This window comes from Dreissena polymorpha, chromosome 1 (genome assembly GCF_020536995.1).
Source record: "Dreissena polymorpha isolate Duluth1 chromosome 1, UMN_Dpol_1.0, whole genome shotgun sequence".
Lineage (NCBI taxonomy): Eukaryota > Metazoa > Mollusca > Bivalvia > Myida > Dreissenidae > Dreissena > Dreissena polymorpha.
In genome coordinates, this window is record NC_068355.1 from 194,305,104 (window position 1) to 194,324,373 (window position 19,270).

General features: G+C 36.9%; 1 long non-coding RNA gene across 1 annotated transcript; it reads left to right on the forward strand.

Moving 5' to 3' along the window:
* The first annotated feature begins 447 nt into the window (after positions 1-447).
* Positions 448-2,261, forward strand: LOC127864436 (uncharacterized). Its single transcript, XR_008041936.1, has 3 exons — positions 448-514; positions 1,061-1,223; positions 1,854-2,261. It is a non-coding gene; the product is annotated as an uncharacterized LOC127864436 (long non-coding RNA).
* The last annotated feature ends 17,009 nt before the right edge of the window (positions 2,262-19,270 follow it).

Genomic DNA, 19,270 nt, shown 5'->3' on the forward strand with positions numbered 1-19,270 from the left:
CTTTTGTGATCACCATTACGATCATGATAATGGATATGAAGATGTTGGTTTTGATGGTGATGATGATGGTGGTGTTGGTAAAGATAACAACGATGATGATCATTGGGGTGTTGATAATGGATGTGATGATGATGATGATGATGATGATGATGATGATGATGATGATGATGAGATAACGATGATGATGATGATGATGATGATGATGAGATAACGATGATGATGATGATGATGATTACGATGATGAGTGTGTATCATATTCGGAACGAATGTGGTACATTTTTCATCCGAATATGGTACAAGTTTGTACCATATTCGGTAAGGCATTTTACCCCAAAACTGCAGATACGTATATGGTACAATTAGACAGTTGTACCATATTCGGCCGAATATGGTACAAACTTGTACATATTCGTTTTTGTACCAAATACGGTCCGACAAACGTATAATCTTGACGTCACGTGCACTGACGACCTTCTTCAAACCACGGCCTTACGTCGTCAAAGTCTAAAACGTCGTGAGTAACGTTGATATTAACGTATTGAGTAACGTTGATATTTACGTGTTGAGTAAATCTTGATATTTACGTCGTGAGTAGCGTTGATATTTACGTCGTGAATAACGTTGATATTTACGTCGTAAGAAACGTTGATATTTACGTCGCGATTAACGTTGATTTGTACATCCTCACGAGAGCGTCTTTCTGATAAAATTGGTTTTAATGCATGCGTATTAAGTGTCGTTCAAGATTAGACAGTGCCTGTGCACGAAACGACACTTCAAGCAAATACATTTACCCATTATGCCTAGTGGACTCTCCCATCCTTCTAAATTGGATCAATTTATTTCCAAAAACAGGGTTGTCGAGTATATTTATTTCTATATTTAGAATATTTCTTACAGAAATTCCTTTAAGCAAACAGCGCAGACCCAGATGAGACGCCGCATCAAGCGGCGTCTCATCTGGGTCTACGCTGTTTGCCAATGCCTTTTTAAAGACTCTAGGCATAAATGGGTTTAGTCAAGTTCCAAACGAAACCCAATGTATACTGTATCATTTAAGGGTCCAAAGATAACGAGTTTGCCGACGGCGTCTACTCTGGACGAGTGGCAGACTGCGGAAAAGCTACTCACGACGTTGACGTTAGCGGAGGACGCGGCTGACTGCGTTTAAACGTCACCGACGTATAACGAGTTTAACGTCAAATACGAGCCCGCCACAAACAGTTTATACCTATTTATTTTGGCTCTACTGCATAAAACACCTCAGGCTTAATTAAACGCTATTGAGTTTGTTTTCTGCGTCACTTGGTGTCTCTGAGACTGGGGATCAAAAGAAAGCTTCCGCAGTGGTATTCGAACCCATGACCTCTCAGTCGCTAAGCGGACACAATATCCATTAAGCCACGTCCATCTATACATACAGGATAGGCTTACATTTTTCTTCTATCTTTAGAAACATTGATGAACATAATTTCAGTATAAACAGTATTTTTATGTCGTCAGTTTACGTTATAAGTATTACCTTTCAGTAATTATCATATTCTTGCATCTAGTGACGTCATTCAAGTTCTTTATTTAAACAACTTCTTTATGACGCCATATCCACTATTTTCAGTATGTATAATATTAAAATCGCCAAAAGACAAAATTGAAGTATATTTATAGAACAGAATAGGACAGTTTATTTGATGTAAGCATCAGTAACTTGCATGTACAAAAACAAACATGCGTTTGCAGATAATACAAAACATACATTCTTTTGAAGACATGCCAGTAAATTAAAATAAATAAACATGTTTTCTTGAGAATGTCCCATATTTATGACGTCTTTACGACTGCACGATTTCTTTTAGTATGGGTGATCTACTACGTCAGCGAGGCGGTTGCGGGGCGGTCGCTTAGCTACGACACGAACCCCTTTTACAACCTGCACATTGAGTACAGCGACGCCGCGGGGGTCAAAGGGGCGGAGAAGATTTTCACCGTCCATATTAACGATAACAAAGCACCGACGAGCGACAACCTTAGCAGTAAGCCGAACAACATATGCTTGATTAAGGACGCCTTGCGAGAATTCTTCAGCGTTATTTAGATACTTTAAAAATAAATTCTAGTATTACTTATATAGTATTGTATCAACTTTGATCCATCTTTGTATTGCGCATTATGTCTTTTTGTTTGCCAAACGACGTTACTTTACTGTATTACGTTGACGTCACTTCTTGTGTTTATGCTTCGAATCATACTACTGATGACAGCTATGGCCGAAACATGATTTATATTTAAGATATCCAAAAAAAAACGTGTTTGTTAAAATTAAAACGTGTTTATGAAATTTATTGATTCAATATAATTCCTTTAGTCTCCCGATATAACGTCATACGGTTTGTTTTAATTAAAATCGTTTAAACAGCTTTGTGTGCCTTATACGATATGGTAATCACGTGACAAAAAAAGATGGTGACGTCCATGCCGAGACAGGTATTTTTCGCCGTTTTATACGCTTTAATACTTGTATTAATTGTTTAAATGCCGCTCACTTTCCTACCATATCAGCAAGAGGGCAGGAGCTGTAATTTTGTGACCCGCTAAGATATTTCACAGCGTAAAGTCGATGTATAGCGCGAATATTGATACGTTATTCACGCTTATCCATTTATTGCCGATATGGCTGGAAAGTGAGGGACATTTTAACAATTAACAAACGTAATAAATGGTATACTACGGAATCCGGATAATGCCATCTACAAGTATAATCTCGCCCTTCTTTCAGCAAAGGCGACACTAGACACACAAAGTGACACACGATATTTTGCGCGACAGTCTCGGTGACGCACGATATATTTAACACGATATATCGCGTTTGTGTAGGTAGTCCAAAAGGCAATATATCGTGTTAAATATATCGTGCGTCGCCGCGACTGTCGCGAAAAATATCGTACGTTGCCGCGACTGGCGCGAAAAATATGGTGCGTTGCCGAGACTGTCGCGACAAAATATCGTGCGTCGCCGCGACTGTCGCGAAAAATATCGTGATTCGCTTCGTGTGTCGTGTTCAAAGGGCGACACTAGACACACGAAGCAATACACGATAGTTTGCGCGGCAGTCGCGGCGACGCACAATATTTGTACTGTTGAAAGGATTCCGTAGAATACGACATCGTAAACTACATGTCAAGGCATGAACGTCGCCATCATGTTTGTCACGTGATTATCCCATCTGCCTATATGACTAACATTTTATATTTGTGCAAGCAAAAGATGTTAGAATTTCTTATAACAAATTCTTTCTGAAATTTCCCATATCAAACACATAAGATTTACCCAATGAGCTTTTTTATTTTTACCATGAGATTTCCTGTTTTACATAGTTTTACAGACATTGTATTTAATTATCCTCGCTCTAGGAGAACGTGTCTCAATGCATGTGCGTTTAGTGCTTTCCCGGAAAAGCCTGTGCAGTCCGCACAGCTTTATAAGGGACGACACTTTGCGCTGGCACCGGATTTGAAGTTTTTTAAACAAAAACACAATAACAGCGGAAAGTGTCGTCCTTGATTAGCCTGTTCGGAGGACTAGTTTTATAGAATCAACCTTATTTTGGATCACGATGCCATTGAGTTGCTTTAAGAATCTTCAAACTGTTTTATTGAGTCTATAAACGATTTTACCTGTCGTCATAGGGTTGCCTATTACAAAACTTAGCCTCGTCGCAAAAGACTTCAGCGCTACCGACACCGTGTTTACCGCTACCGGAAGTGACGTGGAAAACGATAACGTCATCTACAGTATGCTGTCCTGTACCCCGAATGCCACGTGCCCATTCATCATGTCTCCGAGTAGGTTGTTCAGTTAGCATTTTACGCGGAGTGAATCATTTACGCGGTAACGAAGTGTATAAAGATTTCCGCCCTGTTATGGAAACGCCCCATAGTTGATCTAAGAGTGTGCTTTAGATTTAATAACCATAATAAGTGGTTCGATTCAAAAATTAGCTTTTGGGGAATACGAGTTAACATAAATGCACTGAATAATGTATCACAAAAAGCCATTCACTGTAAAAGTATTTTAAATTTTTTTTTAATGATTCCGTGGGTTGACCAATTTATTTTCGTCAGCACACAATTTCGTCATAAAAATGACTATTTCGTTAGCACATAAATTCTGTATTTTTTGAATTTGAAAAAATGCGTTCAACACAGCGACGCAATTTAATTTTTTTCCCCAAATCCAAAATCTACGATGTAAGGTGTCCATAAAAAGGTAATTTATTGAAGTATACACGAATTATCAATTACAACGGCGGTACTGTATAGTCTCCGCCTATTGAATTTGCTTAAATTGCTTTCTTTACTTTTTTGTGGTTCGGTAAAATTTGAAAATGTATTGTACTAATATTTATTATATTGCGTGCAACTATCTTCATTTTCATATCTTAAAAACAGATGGTATTTGCCGCATAAATCTTCAAATAATTAATAATAGCTTGTGTACAAGCATAATCTATTGCGCAATTCTAGATGGAACCATAGTAACGAACGCGGATCTTCATTCGTACCCTAACAACTCGTTCCAACTCGGTTGTGGCAACAGACAAGTATAACAAGAATCCGACTCCGTACACCGTCATTGTAGAAATAACTGGTCAGTACATTGAGACAACTAGGTAAGTGTTGGATAAATTAATTTAGCGAGGATAACAAAACCGAAACCACAAACATTGGCGACGTAAAGGCTAACGTATCCGTTTTAGACACAGTTACCGGATATATTCTAGTTTTGTCAATGTTTCTCTGCCTTTGAAAAAAAAACAGATGGAAAAATAAAACCAAAACACGAACACCCACAACTGACGAAAGGAAACAAATCAAATCGACGACAATATTTGTACTTGTGTTCGCTGTTTATGTCATGGTATTTAATTTTGTCAATGCATGTGAAATGTACCATTTAATGTCGAGATTCGTCTGATAGCTACGAATCGCTCCGACCGGTTTCGCATTAAAATATTTCTTTCTGTCATTGGTTGCCTTTCCACCTTGATTATTGGAGGGGAGGTTATTGTGATTAAGTTACAAGGAATGAGTTTGAAATCATGATTGATAAAGCGCTTGATTTAAACAAGAACGTCATCATGCTTGGGGACATAAATTAAGACCAATTTAAACACAATGCTTGCCTCTCTCAATCAGTATCCCTGTATAACATGCATAACGTTATCTCTCAAGCGACAAGGGTCACCGCAAATACTGCTATACTAATTGATCCGATATTAGTCTCGGATACCTTTTCATGCTTGAACAGTGAAGTAATAGTTATCCCTCAAACTGTTAGTGACCATCATGCTTCTACCATTCATGTTACAATTCCTTTAATAAACAGCAAACCGATTCAACGAAACATTTGGTTGTATAAATATGCCGATCTCGATCGACTAAACAATCTTATTACATGTACAAATGGGAATTTATCCATGATTCTAATGTAAATGAAGCAACTGTTATGTTTACGAACAAACTTATCGAACTTATAAAACTTTGCATTCCAAATAAACTTGTCACAGTGCGCCCTCATGACACACCATGGTATGATTCTTCTATTAGAACAATGGCTCGTAAACGAGATAGACAAAAACACTTATCCATAGACAATCCTACTTCTTCTAACTGGAATAAATGTAAACAACTTCGAAATAAGGTTATAAACATAATAAAACATTCGGAAGAATAGTTTTATTCTAACCTAGAAACATCTCGTGATGAACCAAATACTTCAAATCCAAAAAATATTGGAAAACACTAAAGCAACTAATAAAAACAAATTCTCACCCGAATTCGATACCACCTTTACAGTCAACGGACTCTGACGGCAATCTTATCGTACATTTGTCAGATACTGACAAGTCAAACTGTTTTAACAGATACTTTGCCTCCATTGCGTCGTTGAATGACTCAGCCGGTGTTCTTCCACAATTATCAGATATCTCTTACGCAAAATTATATAACCTGCCCATATCAGAATCGGAAATTATAGATGTTATTAGATGCTTAATAACCAATAAAGCCGTCGGTTGTGACCTTATAAGTCATATTGTCATTAAGAAAACGTGTAATTCTATTGCTTAGCCTTTTTATATCCTCTTTAACAAATCACTAAACGAAAGTACATATCCCGCCCAATGGAAAGAAGCGATTGTAATGCCTCTATTTAAAAAGGGGGAACCGAATAATCCTTCCAACTACCGTCCTATCTCTTTGTTAAGTTGCGTAGGCAAGCTGATGGAGAGGATAGTTTATAAACATTTTACAACCACCTTCTTGCTAACAAACTTATATACTCCAACCAGTCGGGCTTCTTAAAAGGTCACTCCACGGTCGCTCAATTAATCGACATTTTTGATCGAATAACGCAAGGTATTGATGAAAAGAAACTCACATGCATGGTTTCTTGTGATATTTCTAAAGCGTTCGACCGCGTCTGGCACACAGGACTACTCTTCACACTTAAACAAAATGGATTTGATGGTAATTTACTTAATTGGATAAAAAGTTATCTAGGGAATTGCATTCAAAAAGTCGTGGTTGGTGCATCAATATCTCAAACGTTAGAGCTTAATGCCGGTGTTCCACAGGGATATGTTCTAGGCCCATTATTTTTTCTTGTTTACGTAAACGACATAGTCAAGCACCTTCAATGTACTGCCCGCCTTTTTGCCGATGACACTTCCCTCTAATGTACTACCTCAAATATATATAACATTGAAACTGTTCTGAACCATGACCTACAAGTTATAAGTAACTGGGCAAAACTATGGCTTGTAGATTTTAATCTACATAAAACCATGGATATGTTGTTTTTATCACACCATGCTGTTCCCCAACCACATGTTTTATTTAATAATGTACCGGTCAATTTTGTAGAAAACCACAATCACCTCGGTCTTACACTCAACTCAAACGGTAAATGGCACGAGCATCAAAATCAAAATACTTGGAATTATGCGAAAAATTAAATACATGGTCTCAAGAAAAACATTATATCAAATTTATATTTCCCACCTACGCCCAATACTTGAGTATGCATGTGTCGTTTGAGACGGATGTGCGCTTTGCGAAAAAGAAATGTTAAATAAAATACAAAATGAAGCGGCAAGAATAGTCACAGGTCTCACAAAATCTTATGTTTTGTCTAACTTGTATTCAGAAATCAAGTGGCATAGTTTAGCCAAGCGAAGGAAGTATCTACAACTTATACATGTATGTACAAAATTTAAAATGGCTTATGTCCAGACTACTTACAAAATTTACTACCAGCAACTGTCTTTCAACAATCTGCTAGGAACCTGAGGAACGCTCATTTATCCCGTCGGCTATCGACCTATGGAACAACCTACCTCGCGACATAAGACTGTAAGATTCTCTATCAAGATTCAAAATTAAATTGAAACAATTATTTCTCCCAAATGTCGAAACTCCTTTATGTTTTCATACTGGTGATAGAAAATCGTCCATTTTACATGCTCGACTAAGTAATAACTGTAGCGATTTGAAATTGCACTTGTTCATCAATCACTTAGAACCTTCACCTTTATGCGTATGTGGAGAAGTTGAATCAGTGTGTCATTTCTTTTTTATTTGTCCACGCTTTTCTGAACAACGTACTATTCTTTTTGAAACCCTACACGCTATTGAACAAATAAATTGCAATACAATGATTTTTGGTAATGACATGGTAGATAATGACACCAACTGCTTCATATTAAACAATGTTCAGATATTTATTAAGACGACAAAGCGTTTTTTAAATGTTGTTGTAGCACATAGTTTTGTTTATTCTCCTGGACAGGATTTCACTATCTCAAGGTTGTACTAAATGTTTTATTTCAAATGCTTTACAAACCATGATTTTCTTTCGTATTTTACTTGCGCACCTGTATTTTGCTTTCTTAAGACAAATGTTATCTTGACCATGTAAAATATAGCTTTACAAACTCACGCTATCGTCAAGAATATATGCAATATTAAAAACAAAACAGGGAAAGACCACCAATAATGTTGTTAGAACTTTTTTGTATTTCTATGTATGTTCTGTAGTTTTGTAACTATTTTGGAAGTAAAATATGTTTAAATTAACAAGATAACATGCAATTGCATTTGTCTCCCCTGCTTCCATGTTTCTGTTCACTTGGTCACTTCTTGATTTGGTGTTAAAGAGAATTAGAGAGTCCCCGTTGTGTAGTGGATATGGTGTCCGCCTAACGACCGGGTGGTCATGATTTCGAGTTGTGGGAGCGCAAGACACTGGTTTTGAAACCTAGGATACGGATTCGGACTCTAGAGCCTTTCAATTAGCCTTAGGCTTTCGATGCAATCGAGCTAATATAAATAGGTTTAAACTACAAAGATTTATAATGCTGACATGGCACTGTAAGATGCTTGATCTATATCAATACAAAACAATCAAAACAATCATTTTGGCACTGTTCTTAGAATTCATAAAGTATTGATCAATCAATCCTTTCTAGCAATACTTAAAAGTTATTTACCAAAGCGAAAACTTTTTTTGAAGGAAAAACATATGAAAGCAGTACCGGCTTCGTTTATTTTCATTTTAAACGCTTTATGGATTTTCCCTGGGAATATTTCCGTGATGTAAATCTGTTTTGCGTGTGTGCGTTTTCATATTTAAACTGTTTTTAATCCAGATATAAACACTGTGCCAAAGCTGACGAACATTCCTAAAATCGACGTTTTAGCCGTCTACGAAAACAACGCCGCCGGTGACGTTATATATGACGTAAATCACGAGGACCCGGATGTTGGTGACGTCATAAAGTACTTTTGCAACTTCATTGACGGTGGCGCAGATTATTTCACATGCGATTCTGCAAGTACGGCGTTTACATGTTTTTCCGTGTGTTTTTTTTTTTGGTAAATTGAAAAAAAATCTAAATCATTTAATTCAAATAGGACATGCGCATTGTTAAAACTGAAACTGCACTTAAAAAATAAAATGACAGTGATATGTACTTCTTTTAGCGCAGTTGATAAACATCTTTAACAACACGTTAACTTTTTGGATCAAGTTATGTATGTAAATGAGATGTTACGCAAGTAATCTATGTTTAAGATAAGCGTACTATTCATTGTAAAATAATAGATATACTCAAATAGTATTCAAATATTATTAGTCGTTGGAGTTTTGACAAGGGCGGGCATTTTTCATTATTTCACATTTCTCCCCGACTGGTTCGATAGCAACTTAAAGTTAAAGCATTGAATATCAAGAAATGTTGTTCCCTCGTGTTTTTAATATACGATCGTTAGATCGTAAGCAGTATTAGCTTATTTTTGTTCTGTAAAATAATTATTATTCATTTGACATTTTTTTACAAATTTATAGGAAAATGAGCGACGCAATTCTTGTTTGTCTCCAAAATGAAAAATACACGAATTAACGTGCCCACGAAACAGGCATTTTTGAAAACCACTGAATGTCATGCCGGCAAATATAAACGGCTGTGAAGTATTCTACAGTTTTTGTGCGAACTATATTTTACCTTACAAAAAGACCCTAGTTTTGAGTTTTATACAAATAAAACCGCTCAGAAATCGCGTTGATATTAATAACGTATATCGGCTCGCATACAGTCTTTTAAGGCTCTCAGCGCTTTTATTTCTTTTCAGCGGGCGAAATTCGCGCCAAGTCCCTGATTAATTTCGAAAAGGTCAACAAACTCTCGTAAGAGGTCGTGATTCACGCCTACGACGGCTACGGCAATCCACGACCGAGACTTTGACGCTGCTCGTCAATGACGTCAACGAGAAACCGGAATTCACAACAACAACTTGGACGATCACGAAAAACGACGAAGGCGGGGTAAGGAGCTCCTCGCAGCGTGCGAATGCGTCGGGTGTAGAAATGTCACTCTTGTTTTATGTCTGTGGTTGTTACGTGATGTTTGTGCGTCCGTTCGCGTTTTGATTGTGTCACTACTAAAAGTGTCAATTACACGTGCGTCCCTTTTGAAAATGCCTTGTGTGGGTTATTAATTGACCACTCAGAGGCGTCGGAGCTGGGGCGTCAGTGGCGGCGGCCGCCGCCCCAATATTTTCTGCAAAAATGAAATTTCGGCAAAGACCTTTTTCATTTTTTTTATTTCAATACCCGTATATTTAAAAATATCTTTACTACGAAGCAAGGTAATCACGCTTTCGCGGTTATGACACGTGTATTGTTGATTGTCATCACCCGCCCGCGGTAGTGTACGTGTTAATTATGTTGTTAATTGATCGGTCTCTTTTATAACGATAATCCCTTTATTATTGAGTAGTTAGACCTGGGAATCTTAAATTGTCGGTATGATCTACGCCTTTGCTTCTTTTTATTAATATAAAGGAAACAGTGACATAAAACCGATAGCCAATAGTCCTTAATTAAAGATATCTCAAGATACCTGAATTAAGTGTAATAACTCCAAGTAAATCGATAATTCTAAAAAACTTATTTCATGTTTTTTACCACTTTTATGTGTCATTTCTATATGTCTACTCTAAACCAACCAACGAATTTCAAATTTCAAAAACGGAATTTTTCGGGCAAAAAATCCCGAAGAACGTTCTTTCAACCCACATGATCCTTATTGTTGAATCGCCGTCTACAAAGTACAAACTGCGACATATAGAGATCACTTCTCCATCGTCTGTCTGTCGCAACTTTTGTAATTCAGAATATGCCTGCAATAGACGTGTATAAGGCATAAAAACATACCAGAATGCGCCATTTGATGCTAAAATTTGAAAAGAAATCCCTGACCCCACCAACGGGAGGGCAATACCCCCTCCCATACCCACCCCCTCCGCCGCCTCAATGTCAAATTGCTTCCGACGCCCCTGCCACTCGCCAGCTGTCAATCAAACTCACGTAATAATCAATCAGATTTCGTTCATTGCGGCCACATGGTCCATCAAACAAAATCTGTCGGAGTAATGGAATAAGCGATTTATGAAAACACAACTTAGTGGGAGGAGCGATGGCTTATTTGGCGACTGGTCAATTGTCATAAATGCATCGTTTGTGATTAATTTCTGTATAAAAGTGTTGCATTGTGAATATGTCACGTTTACATGTGTGAATTTCGAATATTTTAAGTTTTCATGATTACAGTGTGAATACGCCACGTTTACATGTAACTGTGAGTATGTGACATTTACATGTGTTAACTGTGAGTATATCATGTTTACATGTGTAAAGTGTGAATACACTAACATCTGTGACCTGTGAATATGTCATGTTTACATGTGTGAAATGGAAAAATGTAACGTTTTCATGTGTAACCTGTAAAAAGGTCACGTTTACACGTTTGAAATTTGAATATATCGCCTTCTAAATATAGATCTTTCTGATGTGAAATTTTAATATTATTGCAACAGAAAAATCAATTAAACGTATGTGTAACGTGTGACAAAACGTACATGTAAAAGTAATTTCGAAGTTTGATTTTGTCATGGTTGAATGACTCCCGTTTTTAAAGCTCGTATTAATATGTTTGCAAAACGAAGGGGATGCCCTTGTCTGTAATTCGAAATGGCAAATAATAATGAAGAAGGACCCGGTGTGTATACTCAATGTCTTGTACTGATTCTTAAGACCACCGACGCGATGAGTTCGAGTAACACCAATGTGTAGACTATAAATATGACTGAAATACGTCACACATTATTTCAAAAACTAAATGTGATGGCGTCAATTCAGCAGGCTGGGGACGAACGATTAGGCAAGTGTGCAAAAGTTAAGACGTCATAAAGGAAACTTTTTGTAAAATGCGTCAACATTGCATATGAGTGACTATGGGACTGACGTAGGTTACGTCGTCATCCACAAATTAAAAGTGGAATGTTGACGTGGTTGGTAAAGTAAAATTTTAAAATTAAGTGAAATGGAAAGCAATCGTTGTGACAAACATCTAGTTTATCAACCTCCGCGCAGAGATTTGACTGAAACCAGCATAGCCGGATCAAATCACTGACTTCATAACCAACACGTTATGATAGAGTAACCACGTGGTACAATAATTTTACCATTGTAATTTTTTTTTTCATTTCGGTATTTTTTTTAAATTATTAACCTAAACTTTAAAAAAAGATATTTAAATTATCTTACTTTTCATAATATAATACTTAAACAAACAAATATAATCCAACACATTTTGGAAGGATTTTCATGTGATGGACGATATTGTATGTAAGGAACGACAACTCTGCGTGGAGATTGCTAGTTTATTTCATGAGGCCATAATTAGATTACTTTCAAACAATTATGCTTTATGGTTAAGCTTTTTCTAAATTTTAGTTCAACATAAAGATCAAGGAAGAGGACGACAAAAAACCTTTCCTGTCGCAAACCTCCTACGTGTACTGCGCAACCGTGGGTTCCACTTCCGGTACGCTGGGTCAGGTGACCTCAACCGACAATGACGTACTCGACGCGCATACGACCAAGAAATATGAGTTTGTCGGTACGAGCTAGTTAGTTATTTAGATTGCTATTATTAGTGTTCTGAGAAAACTGTGCATAATGCATGTGCGTAAAGTGTCGTCCCAGATTAGCCTGTGCAGTCCGCATTGGCTAATCAGGGACGACACTTTCCGCTTTTATGACATTTTTCGTTTAAATGAAGTCTCCTCTTAACAAAAATCCAATTAAGGCGGAAACTTCTGTTCCTGATAAGCCTTTGCGGACTGCACAGGCTAATCTGGGACGACACTTTACGCACATACATTAAGCCCAGTTTTCTCAGAACAAGACACATTTAGTTATTTAGATTGCTATTATTAAAAAGTCATATTTTTCACATCTGAGATTTACGAGCTTTTTAATGTTAAATTCTGTAGATTGACATTTAAAAAAAAAATTTTCACACATATTTGAATTGTAAGCTACTAAACTTGTTAGATTAATATTTTTCATAAATAATATTTTTCGCATATTGTTTAAGCAACCAAGAAATACTAGTTTGTAGTTTGTATGACGAGCCATTAAGCGTCGTAAAATCAAAATATTTACAAATGAAACATTATATTGTTCACACGTATTTGGTATACATTGTAATTCTTATTAGTATACATGTTTTCTGACCCCTATTAGTAGTTTATAGATTTCTGTTTGTATCCTTGTTTGTTCACAGGAAGTGGACCCTTCTACGCATCCGGGACCGGAAGTCTGACGTACGGAGATTTGAGCTCTTACGCAAAAGGCACTAAATTTGAAACCACCCTCAGGGTAACATGTGTGTGTGTGCCGTAATTAGGCACGTTTTTCAGAAACAATCATAACGTCACATGTTTAGGTGAGCCGTGCTCTGTGAAAAAGGGGTTTAATGCATTTGCGTAAAGTGTCGTCCCAGCTTTACCTGTTCAGTCCGTAGATGCTTATCAAGGACGACACTTTCTGCCTAAACTGGATTTTTGCTAATAAGAGACTTTCTTTAAACAGAAAATATCATAAAAGGGGAAAGTGTTGTCACTGATTAGCCTGTGCGGACTGCACAGGCTAATATGGTACGACACATTACACACATGCATTTAACCCCCTTTGCACAGAGCACGGTCCATATATAAACTGTCATTGCATATGTTACTAGTATTAGATGCGTAGTTATTACGTTATATCAAAAAATTATCTACCCGTAAATTTCTACAAAAACGCCATTTATATAATATAATACTAAACATGTTCAGTTACATGTAATAAATTAAACTAAGATAATTATTAAAAGCGCAGTTTAAGTCAGTTTTGTAACATATGTTTAAACACAACATTGCATTTCATTCAAACTTCCAGCCTCATTTTATATATATATAGAAGACATGAAATAGCTATGGATAATTTAGCTATCTAATGTATAATTGTTTATTGATGTCTCCTTCAAGCAGCTTAATTTAAACAATATAAAATTCATACAGATTTTAAGCCTCAATACAAGATTGATAAAATTGCATTAATAACTGCTTTTCTCCCTAAATGACGAAGTAATTTTAATAGCAAACGGTCAATGTTTTCTGCAAACAAAAGTCCAGTTAAATCCTAATTGCTTCATGGCTTAATACTATTTTCATGTACCAACTTGTTGTTTCCCTAGTCTGTATTGAAATCATGGAACTAAAATGATTTGTCTTCTGCGTCTTGATTTGCATTGTTATGCTTTGTGTTTAATGATTTGTTTACACTAATTTTTAAGGAAAACGGGGCTAAGTGCATGTGCGTAAATTGTCATCGTAGACTAGTCTGTGCAGTCCACGGAGACTAGTCAGGGAAAACACTTTGTAAACATCGTAAACTAGTCTGTGCAGTCCACGGAGACTAGTCAGGGAAAACACTTTGTAAACATCGTAGACCAGTCTGTGCAGCCCACGGAGACTAGTCAGGGAAAACACTTTGTAAACATCGTAGACCAGTCTGTGCAGTCCACGGAGACTAGTCAGGGAAAACACTTTGTAAACATCGTAGACCAGTCTGTGCAGTCCACGGAGACTAGTCAGGGAAAACACTTTGTAAACATCGTAGACCAGTCTGTGCAGTCCACGGAGACTAGTCAGGGAAAACACTTTGTAAACATCGTAGACCAGTCTGTGCAGTCCACGGAGACTAGTCAGGGAAAACACTTTGTAAGCATCGTAGACCAGTCTGTGCAGTCCACGGAGACTAGTCAGGGAAAACACTTTGTAAACATCGTAGACCAGTCTGTGCAGTCCACGGAGACTAGTCAGGGAAAACACTTTGTAAACATCGTAGACCAGTCTGTGCAGTCCACGGAGACTAGTCAGGGAAAACACTTTGTAAACAAAAATCCAGTCTAAGCGTAAAATGTCGTTTTTGATTCATATGTGCGGACTGCTTGCATATACACGTTTATATCATAGTATGGGTGACGTGCTGCTTAATTAAACAAATAGTTTAACCCGTACTGTCAAAAAAGCAATGATACAAGATTATTGTTATCGCTTTCTTAGTCAGATTTATGTTTTCCTTTAAAAGGTTAAATATTTATTAAACATTTATTCGCAGATTTAAATAACAAGGCTTTAATAATGTTTTACAGGAAAAAACACATCGATTTTTTCAACAATATGATATCTTAATGTTTTATTTCTTGTATTTGTATTGGACTAAACACTTAGTATGCACTTATGGCTCGTTAATGATAACTAGAAAAGCGGATGATATCATCATTTCAAAAAGTTTGGTTTAAAACTGAAAAATGAAGAATAAATGGAAAAATATTCAATAATCCTTTCAGTCCTTAATCGCATTATTTTATTCGAAGCAAAAACTATTTGAACGTCGCACTTGGAAAACGGGGCTTCATGCATGACCGTAAAGTGTCGTCCCAGATTAGCCTGTGCAGTCCCCGATGCTAATCAGCGGAAACCCCTTAACGCCTAAATTGGATTTCTGATAAGAAGAGACCTCCTTCAAACGAAAAATACTATAAAAGAGGAAAGTGTCGTCCCTGATAAGCCTGTGTTGACTGCATGGGCTAATCTGGGACGACATATTATGCACATGCATTAAGCCCCGTCATTTATAATACAGGACTGGTGACGTATTTTGTAAAAATAACACTGGACCATTCGGCAAATGATCGAACTGTTGAAATGTAAGCGCTTTATGTATGGAAAAGTAAATGTTGTTCAATATTACTATTTACTTTTGAATGTCAAATCGTACATTTTTGCAACTGATGTTAATTGTGTCTTATATGTTGTAGTTGAAATTATCACTATAAATATGATATCTTTAGTTTTGCTAAACAAATTGGTGAAAACAATTTTTCAAATATTCGTATCGCATTTAACATGTTTTACATGTTCTCGTTTTATTTAACACAATGTCAAACTTGACAATTGTAATGAAAGACATGGCATTTTCGGCGTATCAAATGAGTTAATGTCATATCTGTACATATAAAAGCTATTAATTTGAGCTTTAAAAATGTCGGTTAGACAATTAAATACATATTAGAATAGTGAATGCAAATTTGACTCGATGCAAGCATTTATTACCTTTATTCTACACGACGGACGTCGAGAGTCGAATTGAAGGGGAACCGAGCAGTTAACAATTCGTCATTTGAAATATATTTTGTAAATATAAATAAAAGTGCTTAAACAAAATCGAGTTTATGTTCAGATCACTAAAACCGTGTCATCAATCGATTCATGTTTTAATCGACTTGAATAATTAATAATTATTGAAGTAAGTTATTTCAAACACAATCAAAGTTGCGTGGATGCCATGCAATCGCTTTGAGCCGCGCTCTGTGAAAAGGGGGTTTAATACATGTGCATGAAGTGTCGTCCCAGATTGGCCTGTGCAATCCGCACTACTAATTAGGGACGACACATTCCGACTAAAATGGATTTTGCTGATAATAGTCTTTCTTTAAACGAAAAATATCAAAAACGCGGAAAGTGTCTTCTACGATTAGCCTATGCTTACCGTTCAGGGAAATCTGGGATGACACTTTAAGTACATGCTTTAAACCCATTTTCACACAGCGCGGCCCATATATTTACGTCTCATTAATGTACACAATGTGTCTGTCAATCGCGGTCATATGGGACTAGCACGGTGGAATTGATAATGTCCCTTGTTTTATAGTTGAAATCTTGGTTTATTAATTGGTACTGTATGATGCTTTGTTTAAAAAAGCTTTGTAAAGTAAAACTTTTAACAAAGAACAGAACAGTTAAACATGCATAAGTAAAACGCATAATTTTTTAGCCGCGTCATGTGAAAAAGGGTCACAACCCATATGAAGACAGTGTATCTCCTTACAAGACTGTTCTGATCCTAATCTGTTTTTAAATGAGACAACAACACCGTGTGTGCCTTTATAGCGGATAGGGCAGCCCCTGACCAGACTGGGCAAACGGGCAGGTTGTTCGGGAGCTACGCCTGCTGTATATGATATAAGGCTCATTTTCGCATGACGAAGCGTATTTTAAGCTAGATTTATCGTTTTGACGGTATTGCATGAGTAATAATGAGTATTAAATGCTCACAAAACGCAGCTTTAATAACGATTATAATCATTATCAAATTGCTTTATTAATAACAAGTGCTTGGGTCGTTCAAAATAGATACAATTTAGTATAATGCCTATACAGTAAGATTTGACCTGCATCATGCGAAATTATTCCTTAAGCAATATGCGCAGTCAAGTCAGGAGCTATAATGTACGCCATAAACTTACGAAAGGTTTCATATTCTCATTAGTTGACTTGGTATCTCACGACTAGAGTGCGCGGATGCGCTAGCTGGTCGCGAGCTACGTTAGCCGCATATCGCATTAGATTCATTTTCGCATGGCGGGGGTCAAAATTTGAAACATTCCTATACATTTACATAGCAAAACTACAGATAACATATATACATAATAACAATACTATACAAGTTTCACAAATACTGGTTTTGAGAATGCATGATTCACTTTATAGCTCGCATCATCAACCTGACACTGGTCTGTTATTCCTGCATATATAAAATAAAGTTACCATATGAACCGTAATGGAATAAATATATGTATACTATTTCTGATAATGGTATGGTTTCAATTAACCCATAAAACACGTCCAAAAAGGAACCGAGAACTAGGGTTTCTTTAAACATATTTTTTTTCAGCTAAATTGCATTTTGATTGTTTACTACTTATTTGAAACGCTCTCCAGTCCTTTTCCTGGCCGTAGAACCAGTACTTGTGGGAGATCTAAAGAACGCTCCTACAGTGGGAATTGAACCCGTGACCTTCCGATTGTAATGCGGAACATTATCCCTTACACCACGGCGACCTGACCTCATAGTACTCTTTTCACAATAGGCAAAAAATGATAAGAGGGCGAAGTCACGTGACTATCAAATTCCAGAACGAGGCTGAACGTGTATCAATTTCGAGGGTAGGGCTTAACCTTTTGCTTTATATCGGGTGAATGTTAATGAGCTAATGGTAAATGCTGCATGAATTTGAGTAAATGTCACATGACACAAATGATATCGAGGAGCCAGTTATGTATGACACGTCGAAGGTCCGTCGGTTGAGGATCCGTCAGTTGGTCGGAATGTTCAATGGCCGCTTTGAAAACCCTGAAGAGGTAACAATACAGTCTAGTCAAACGCGAGTGAGAAGCATGAATAAAGCGTCATGAAAAACATGAGCCTCGGTCTAGGAAAACAGGCCCTAATGCATATGCGTCAAGTGTCTTCCCAGATTAGCATATGTAGTCCGCCTTGTAATCAAGGAAGACACTTTCTGCTCTAACGAAATTTTTCATTTAATGAAAGTTTCCTCTTAACGAAAATCCAGTTTTGGCGAAAAGCGACGTCCCGGATTAAAATGTGCAGACTTAACGCAGATGCATTAAGCCCAACTTTTCCTATAACGAATGTTTCATCCTTTACCTCATTTAATACTCAAAATATTGTGTTAGTACTCGTGTTCTTAATAATGTTATCAAACGCAACGCGTGTTTAAGCAAACCACTATGAACCAGACAAAATACGGGATTAACATGGTCCTATGGCAAGCGAAATGCACATTAATTCCTTAAACCACGGTTTAACAGTTAACTATATAGTTAAGAGACTTTGAACCCGGGTTCAAAGTGCCGTTTGCACATTAAATCCTTAAACCCGAGTTCAAGAGTTTGAACTGCAGTTCAAAGTCTCTTAACTCTATAGTTAAGAGAGGACCAATGAAATCGCGGCATTTACCTTCTATATATAGCTAATTGTGGTTTAAGCTCCGCTGATTGGTTGTCTCTGAATTATGTAGATAAGAGATTTGTATCTATTTTTAGACACACTTTGAACTGCGGTTCAAACTCTTGAACTCGGGTTTAAGGATTTAATGTGCAAACGGCACTTTGAACTCGGGTTCAAAGTCTCTTAACTCTATAGTTAACTGTTAAATAATTAATGTGCATTCCGCGCGTCTTAACCCCAGTTTAAGACTTTAAACCGCAGTTGAAGACTTGGAAAAATAGGTTAAGACTTTTAGGTGTTTGGTTGTCTCTGCACATTAATTATTAACCAATTTCGTCATGTGATATTGTTTTGTTCCTGGCGCATTTTTATCAAGATAGCGGCGGATGAAGTTAGTGAATTATTACGTACGCTTGAAACAGCATTCCAAGATATAGAAAGAAAACTTCAAAGTGGTTTTGCAGACAACGCAGACTTCGTCAAAAGTGTGAGGTTATTGCAGAAAATA